The following is a 9,162-nucleotide window of genomic DNA, read 5'->3' on the forward strand; positions in this document are numbered from 1 at the left end:
GTACGCGGGCCTCTCGCTGTTGTGGCCTCTCCCGTTGCGGAGCACAGGCTCCGGACGCGCAGGCTCAGCGGCCGTGGCTCACGGGCCCAGCCGCTCCGCGGCATGTGGGATATTCCCGGACCGGGGTACGAACCCGTGTTCCCTGCATCGGCAGGCGGACTCTCAACCACTGCGCCACCAGGGAAACCCTGGACGGCACATTTAAAAAGCAGTCAGAAGGCAAGGAAACTAAAATCCTACGTGCTTTTAGGCAAGTGCTTTGGTCCGTGGTGTGTTCAAAGCACTTCAGCACCATGATCAATGTAGTCCTCACAAAGAAACAAACTGTGAATTTCTTAAGGGAGAAGAATTTTCTTTATTTTGCAAAGAAAGAACCTTTGGCTCAGAGAGATGAAGGGACTTTCCCAAGATCACACAGCATCATCCAGAGCTGCTGAAGCCAATGTCTTCTAATTAGTACCAAATTCTTTCCCATTAAACTGTTATAAATTAATAATTATTAATAATAATTAAATAACTTATCATTAATAGTATTACTATTACTGTTTTCAGAACTGTCATTCATTGAGGGGTTACTCTGCCAGGCACTTGTGCAAAGCATTTTACGAATATCATATTCTTTGATTTATTTTCATTCATTTATTTATTTATTTAAAAATTTTATTTATTTTTTGGCTGCACTGCACGGCTTGGGGGATCTTAGTTCCCCAACCAGGGATCGAACCTGTGCCCCCTGCAGTGGAAGCGTGGAGTCCTAACCACTGGGCCGCCAGGGAAGTCCCTCATATCCTTTTAATTCTCACCATAATGCTATGAGGTTGATAAAGAAAGAGAAAGCAACCTCTGGCTTCCAAGAGCTGACCTGGCACCACAGTTGGTCTTACGTTCCCTGGCTGAACATAAATATTCTGCAAAACTTTAACAGCAGACAAAGTCATTCTGTGTCCACGATGGATTAAGACAAAAAGTGGACACCCTGTAATCATGCTTGAACACAGACAAAATGAGCTATATTATATAGGCCATCGAAATGACCAAGCACCCCCTATCCTGCCTAATATGAATGACTGCTGCTTCTTTACCGAACATAGCTCTAACCTTTATCTAGTTGTCCCTTCTTACAGTTAAGATAGTCATAGAACTTCCCCACTTCCTGACAGCATCCATCCAGAGCAAAGCCAGCTTGCTGAAACCCTCCCTAAAATCACCTAACACAAGCCCACATCCTGTAAGTCCTTTCTAACGTTCTCTTAATGAGACACCATGTGGTTCCCAAGGGTGACTGTTGTTTCTTGCTGTACTGAGTAATAAGCCCAACTCATTCAACTAGAAACAAGAGCGTTTCTAGTGCTCTGTGGCTGTAAACATTGACAGGTACAAGCATTATCCTTATTTTATAATGAAAGAAAGTAAAACTCAGAGACATTGAGAAATTTGCCCAAGAGGACGAGGTAGTGAGTAACAAAGTGAGCACCACCCATGTCCTCATTTATTTAACTGCTATGATTTTTGAGGTCCCTATTCCTTAATTTCCTTGTATGTAATAAGACAGACTCTGTTCTCTAAAGGTGCCCCATTCCACATCTTCCCAGAGGCAGGACCATGAAACACTGTCGTAGTGGCTCTACTTGGGAGAGCTGGCACTTCCCTTTGAGGACTCACTAGATTCTGAACAAGTCATTTATCACAATGCCTTGCAGCTGGGAAGGTCTAATATGAAATTGAAATACGGTGCATCCTGGGAAATACCTACATTAGTCTTGGACCCCTGTCCACCATCTACATCCTGCCCATCCTCTTTTGTTTGTTCATATTTCCACATATCCAATTGCCACAGCTCTTGCCCAACTGGGGGAGGGAAGTTGGGAAGGTGACTTGGGTGCTCTGACCCTACGGACCACCCTCCTATTCTTACACCAACCTCTCTCCTTCAACCCAGTGAGCGAGCACCTCATGAAGGTAGCTACCATCCTATTAGCCTCTGTATAAATTGTAGGAAGTGAAAAAGATGGATTCCCTCAAACTGAGTCCTGAGAATCTGAAAGCTTGTGGAGGGGACTTAACAAAATTTTGCACAAGGAATTGAAAGACACTTTATGTGCGGGGGCTACTTTTTGATTGCCATCTCCCAGAGTCTGTATGCTCTCTTGGGACAAAGACAGCAGAACTGGTCAGAAGGTTTCTTGGGAGAAGACTGAGCACCAGTGTGGAAAGCCAGGGCCTCGGGGCCTTTCCATGTAACTCTTATGGTTAAATGGGAAGAGTGTACTATTGATGAGCTGGCACCTGATGCCCAAGAGAAAATGAGGCCCCCATGGCGGGGTGTATAAAAACTGAGGCTGAGTGACTAACTGTCTTCTATGAAATTTTAGCACTTATTCAGTAGCCTTCTCCAATTTATTTTCCAACACAAAATTTCTCCTCTGTCCAAACATCCACTCGCCTGTGTCACTCAGGTCTGATGGGTCTGTTCCTGAGAGATGATAAAGGCGACTACCTCAGTCCCCTCAGGAGCTGAGATTAGCAGAAGAAAGCAGGAATCGCAAGCTTTGGGGCTAGGGCTCCCATGTAAATAACGTGGTTCCCCCTACCCTGCCAGGTAACTCCTCTCCCCTACTCTGTACAGGGGGACTCCCAGGTCCATCGTGTTCAGGGTTGGGTGGACTTCGAGGAACAAGTTGGGGTCTCCTCGTGATGCTCAAAGGCTACTTGGAAATTGATACAGACTCCGACCTGGGACATGGATGGAAGTAGAATCTTTGTTCTCATCTCCACCCCTTTGTCTTGCCTCAAAGCTCATTTCACCCTCACTGTACCTGGTAGAATCCAACTCACCCATCCAAACTCAGCTCAGACATCGCCTCTTCAGGGAGGCTGGCCTTGACCTCTTCAGGGAGGCTGGCCTTGACCTCTTCAGGTGACAGTCAGGGCCTCCACCTTGGTTCCCACAGTAGCCCCAGGAAACTAATCCTCTAGCTAAGTGACATCTCTGTGCTCCCATTTCCTCCCTCCCAGGATTCTTAGGATGATTAAATGAAATCATGCAGGCAAAATGCGACTACAGAGCCTGGCGCATGGCCAGAGCTTACTAAAGGGTAGTTGCCCTACTTTAACTGAAGTAAGAAGCCCCTCCCCACACGTGACCTCAGGGAAGGAGGTTCCTCAGAAAAGTGGACAACTGAGTCTCATGCTCCTTCCTTTCTCCTTCAGAGAGTCCAGGAGAGCAAGCTGCACCCAAATTTGACCTGGTCCAAGACTTAAAGAAAGAAAGTTTTCATGTAGAGGTGTCTCTCGCCCGGGTTTTAGTGTACCTTGGGGTGGCCATTCAGAGGTAGATGGTGCTGTAATGGGTGTGCTTCCTATACCTGGCAGGGCCCAGTCTGAGGACAGGGAAAGGGGAGGTGCCCCCTACTCTGCAGAATAGTGAAAAGGACCACCATTTCCATGGACCCTAGTGGTGAAGGTTCTTAGGGGCAAACCACAGAATCCAGTTAGTGTAACTGGAATATGAATTTATTGAAATATAAGCCAGACTATTTGAAGCCACAGACAGGAAAATTGCAACATCTGGGAATTCCCTGGCCATCCAGTGGTTAGGACTCCATGCTTTCACTGCCGAGGGCCCTGGTTCGATCCCTGGTCAGGGAACTAAGATCCAACAAGCCTCACAGCATGGCTTAAAAAAAAAAAAAAATTGAGGGAATTGGATGCCAGAAATTCCACCTAGGGTACCCATAAGGAGAGCAGTGAGGGTGGGGTGGGGGATGAAGGTGAGGACGCAGTGAGGATGAAGGTTAAGACAAGAATCCTGGCTTCAAACCATAGGTTCTATAGTTACTCAGGTTGTGAGGAATGTGCTCCTAAATTCACTCCTTCCTGCCTCAAGTAATTATGGACCGTCTCCTTTATGACAGGAACTGTGCTAAGTGCTAGGGATAAAGGGAAGACTTGTTTTCCTGGTGCTTAGAGCCGACTGGATGAGACAGAACTAGAGCAAGTAGACCCATGTTAGGAAGGAGAGAGCCAGGGTTCTGCTGAGGAGGGTGGGGTTGAGACGGACTCAGAGGAGACCACACTGTTTCAGAAGCAGCCACAGCCCAGCCCCGAGTGGCTCCTTCTTGGACTTCAGAATCTCAGGGGAGCACAGTTCATATGTTCTCTGCAAAAAGAAGGAGTTTGCTGATTGACATCACTGACGTCCAAGGCCTGAACACTGTATGTACTGACAGGTCCTAGACCATCCCAGAAATGAGCAACCACAGTCCTCCCAGGACCAGGATGATTAACAAGAAGGAAGTGAGTTTTCCAAGCCTAGGTGGGGAGCTCAGGAGCTCTGCAGACCTGCTCTGTAGGGTGGCTGACTCAGTGTTCCCATCTGAAAAAGGGGAGCATGTGAGGAGGCTCAGATGCTCATGACGGGGCTTCTAGGGTGACCTTCTGCCAAGCTAGCCCGTGGAGGATGTGCTCAGTGTGCGGTTTCACAGGACACTGCAGCTCTCATAACGGGGCTTCTAGGGTGACCTTCTGCCAAGCTAGCCCGTGGAGGATGTGCTCAGTGTGCGGTTTCACAGGACACTGCAGCCACTTCTCCTGGGAGGCAGCGAGGAGGAAAGACACGGTGGCGTGAGGTGTGTGGCCCCCTGAGCTCCACCTCTTTTTCTCAGCCCTTCCCCTCCCATCCTGTCCTGCCCCCTGTGTTACCAGAGAAGGGGATAATAGCCACGCAGGTTCTCGTGCAGTCCTCCTCCTTCTCGAAGTTGTTATTCTTCCTTTTGTAACCTCCAAGTATAAAGGGCTCGCAGAGCTGAGAACAGGCTCTGAAGAACTACCTAATTATGGCCCTGCAGGGACCCCGGTAGGGAGGCTCCGGGCAGACGTCAGGTCTCAGGGCTTCAGGGATGGAGGGGCTCTGGGTCAGCTGTGAGACTGGTCATCACAGCTCAGTCTACAAGGTCAACAACTGAACCCACCAGTTTGTTTGCAATAGAGAATGGTGGGGTGTCGGGGTGTGAAATGTGAAAATTCGGGGGGCACAGGGCATGGATTTTGAGTCAATCACCATGGCTAATGATTTAATATTCGTGATTGGAAGATGAAGCAGCCATGAAAACCTTTATGCTTCTTTTTTCTCCAGTCTGTGGCTTGTTTTTTCATCTTCTTTAACAGTATCTTTAAAAAAAAAACTTTACTGAAGTGCAGTTGATTGACAATGTTGTACTGATTTCCTCCGGACGGCAAAGCGACTCAGTTACACATACACGCTCTTTTTCTTATTCTTTTCCATTATGGCTTGTCAAAACCTCTACGGAGCAAGTCATTCACGTTATTCAAAAGAACTGACATAGACCCAGGGAACAACAGAGGTTCGACAACGCTCCATCATGGCTCACCTGCACCCCTGCAGCAGCCTGCCCATGGGCCTCTGTCTCTGCCTTTGGCCCCCTAGAGGCCACTCTCTTCACTGCAGCCGCAGGGACCCTGTTAACAACTTTTGAGTCCTATCCCATTGCTCCCATGACCAATCCCTCAGTGACTCTCCAGCTCTCCGAGTCAAGTACTGATTCTTATAAAGTCCTACAAGGCTCCTCACGACCTGCCCCATGGCCACTCTGGCCTCATTCCCTTCCTCTCTCCTCCCCTTCACCCACTCAGCTCCAGCTACCCTGGTCCTGGCTGCTGCTCAAACACACCAGGAACATTTTTTTTTTTTGCAGCCTCTTCTCAACGCCTCCTTATCACAGAGGGTTTCGCTGACCAGTTTACAGAAGGAGCACAGCCTCCTTTATTCCCATCATTCTTTCTTCAAAACACTTGTCATGACCTATACCATGGCGTAGTATTTACCCCTTTATCTATTTTCTGTTTCCCTCTTAGAAAGCAAGTTATTTTGCTCTATTTTGTCTACAGCTATTTTCCCACACCAAGAACAATGTTTTGTAGGGCCTTGAGAAATATTTATCAAGGGATTGAATGTCTCATTTCATGCTCATGGGAATTGCACAGTCATTGTTTAGAGTGGGTATTATAAAATTTCTGTTAGTGAAATGCCTTTTAGTGATGGGGAACATCTACATAATTTTCAATCTAGCTCTAGATTTTATATCTTGGTAGGATCATAAAATAATAGTTAAACAGGAGGACAAGAGAAAGGACCTTGAGTTTTTACTAATGTTGTACCAGCCTGGGAAAAAAAAACAGCCTGGCCCCATGAGCAACTCACAGAAGTGTTGTGTTTCTCACCCTCGCTGCAGCTGCCTCGGGCAGAGCAGAAGCTCAGCTCAGTGGTCCCATGTCCTTCTGATTAATTTTTTTTTTTTTTTTTTTTTTTTTTTTTTTTTTTATTTTCTTTTCCCTCCACTTTTTTACTATTGTGGTACTGATGTACCTTCTGGTTGCTGATTCATCTATATTTTTAATTTTATATTCTTTCTAACATATCTGTTAGTTTCCTAGTCTAACTTTATTTTTTACTTTGATGTGGTTTTTTTTTTTTTTTTTTTTTTTTTTTTGCCTTACTGCGCAGCTTGTGGGATTGTAGTTCCCTGAGCAGGGATCAAACCCATGCCCCCTACAGAGGAAGTGCAGATTCGTAATCGCTGGACCGCCAGGGAAGTCCCTCTGATTAATTTTAATAATAGAGAAATCATCATTATTTGACACCTAAATATTTTTTCTTGTCCAAAGGAAGTAGGTAGACATATTTTTTCAGATTAAGACGTCCTGGTGGAAAATGGACATCATTGTCCCAGAAATGTGATGAAACTCTTTATATCTGAGACTGGTAATCCTTACAGAGAACCAGTCAGTGTAACATGGTCCCCCTGGTCAGGTGGAGAAACTGCAGATGACTTGCCCCAGGTCACACAGCATGTGTGTGGTAGGGTCAGGACCACCATGTCGCAATCAGGTGAAAAAGCAGGGGTCCCCAACCCCTGGGATGCGGACCGGTACCGGTTCTTGGCCTGTTAGGAACTGGGTCGCACAGCAGGGAGTGAGAGGAGGGAGAGCGAGGGAAGCTTCATCTGCCACTCTCCATCGCTCCCCATCGCTCCCCATCGCTCCCCATCGCCCCCCACAGCCCCCATAGCCCCCCAGCGCCCCCCAACCCCCTCCATCGCTCTCCATTGCCCCTATCGCCCCCCATCGCTCCCCATCGCTCGCAGTGGTATCTCAACCATCCCCCAGCCCCCTCCTTCCATGGAAAAATTGTCTTCCACGAAACCGCTCCCTGGTGTCAAAAAGGTTAGGGGCCGCTGTGATAAAGTACCCGATTGTGCCAAAGTCCTTAAAATGCAGATAACTGGTAAGAGTTTCTGGATGCAGTGTCACACGTTCATTACTCCTCTGTCCCCATGACTCACCACAGCCACCAAATCACAGGGAAGAGTGGGTGTGGGTTTTTTCTATGAACGAAATAAGTCCAGTCTTCACCAACACCAGCCAATTCTCCAAACCACTCAAGCATCCCACAAGTCAATTCACTTCTGACACTAAGGTCCCACTATTTGAGGACAGAGTCTCACAAGAATACCCCACTTATAACGCCAACCCCAGGGTCACCCATATGTGTGACCAACTGCCTGTAAATTCAGAGGTTCCACGATCCCACCTACCATATTCAGTAATCATTAGAACAACCTACACAACCCAGGAAAGCCCTTTACTTACTGTCCCCAGTTATTGTAAAGGATAAAGCTCAGGGACAGCCCTATGGAGGAGATGTGCAGGGCAAAGGGGGAGCTGGGGGTGCCGAGCCTCCGTGCCCTCTCAGAACACCCCCCCCCTCACAATCCCTTGATGTGTTCACCTCCCCTGAAGCCCTCTGAACCCAGTGTTTATGGGTTTTAATTGAGGGTTTGAGGTAAGCAATTTGATTGAATCGTTGGCCATTGGTGACTGAACTCTACCTCAGTACACTCCCCCCTCCCCAGAGGGGCTGCGGGTTGAAGGTTCTAACCCTCTAATCACCAGGTGGGATCTTCCGGAGTCCAGTCCCATCCAGAAGCTATCTAGGGTCCCATCCCTGACTCCTCTCATGACCTACGAAGACAGTAAATTCCAAGACTTTCAGGAGGCCTGTTTTAGGAACCAGGACAAGGATCAAATGTGAGTCTTTTCTTTACATTAAAGTGAGGTTCAGGGACAGGCAGTGTCCAGGAACAGAGAGTCTCAGAGATGGGGTCCCTGGTCTGGTACGGTTCGGTGGGTTCCTTTTTTTAAAAGCTGAAGCGTAATGATTCCTTTTGAGAGTCATGAAATGTCCCTGGAGTTACAACTGCCCAACTTCCCAGGAGAAATCCAGAGAGGCTGTCAGCACCCACCCCACCCCTGCTCCCCAGCCCCTCCCATGGACTCGCCTCATCCCTCCCCAGCCCGTAGAGGTGAGGTGAGCCGGGACTTACCTCCGGCACGGCTCTTGTGTTCACCCCCCGGGGTGCCGGCCACCAGGGTGCCCAGGAGGACGAGAAGGGCGATGGAGAGGCAGAGCCGGCTCATGCTCGTGGCCTTGCAGGAGGGCTTCTGAGGAGAGCAGGGGGCTGACACAGCTTCTGACGCCCCACCTGAGGGGTGGGGACAGGCGATAAGGTGGGAAGTGAGGAGGAGATGACCTCGGGTCAGTGCCGTTCATGCGCATCTCCCCACATAGCCAGGCTTCCTGCCTCTGCCCGCTGGGGCAAATGCCCAGTAACGGCGCTTCGCAGACTTGACGCTGCCTGTGGGTCTTGTGGAAACACAGACTGTGATTGCACAGGTGGAACATTTGTCTGATTTGTTCCTCACGGAGCGTCCCAGCACCTAGAGCAGTGCATGGCACGTGATGGCTTGTCAGTGGGTAGATGAGAGCAAATCAAAGGACAGATAAGTGATCAGCAGTGTGTTAGCTCAGGTCCTCATTTTCAGCCTCCTGCAGGTGTCATCACATCAGGGATCAATGCCCTTCACTCCCTTCCACCCCCACCTACCTCAGAAGACAGGTGTAACACAGGCCCACTTCCTGCATCCCCTGAAGCAGCATCTCAACTCTATGGACACAAGCTCTTTACCTGGCCCTGCTCCATGAGAATGGTGAGCTGGGTGTAGACTATCTCCATCTGGGGGACACACCCTGATTTTCTGGGTAGGAAAAATGTAAGGGATGTGGGCAGAAGGGAAGCAGGGAGC

This window comes from Lipotes vexillifer, unplaced genomic scaffold (assembly GCF_000442215.2).
Source record: "Lipotes vexillifer unplaced genomic scaffold, Lipotes_vexillifer_v1.1 scaffold2049, whole genome shotgun sequence".
NCBI lineage: Eukaryota > Metazoa > Chordata > Mammalia > Artiodactyla > Lipotidae > Lipotes > Lipotes vexillifer.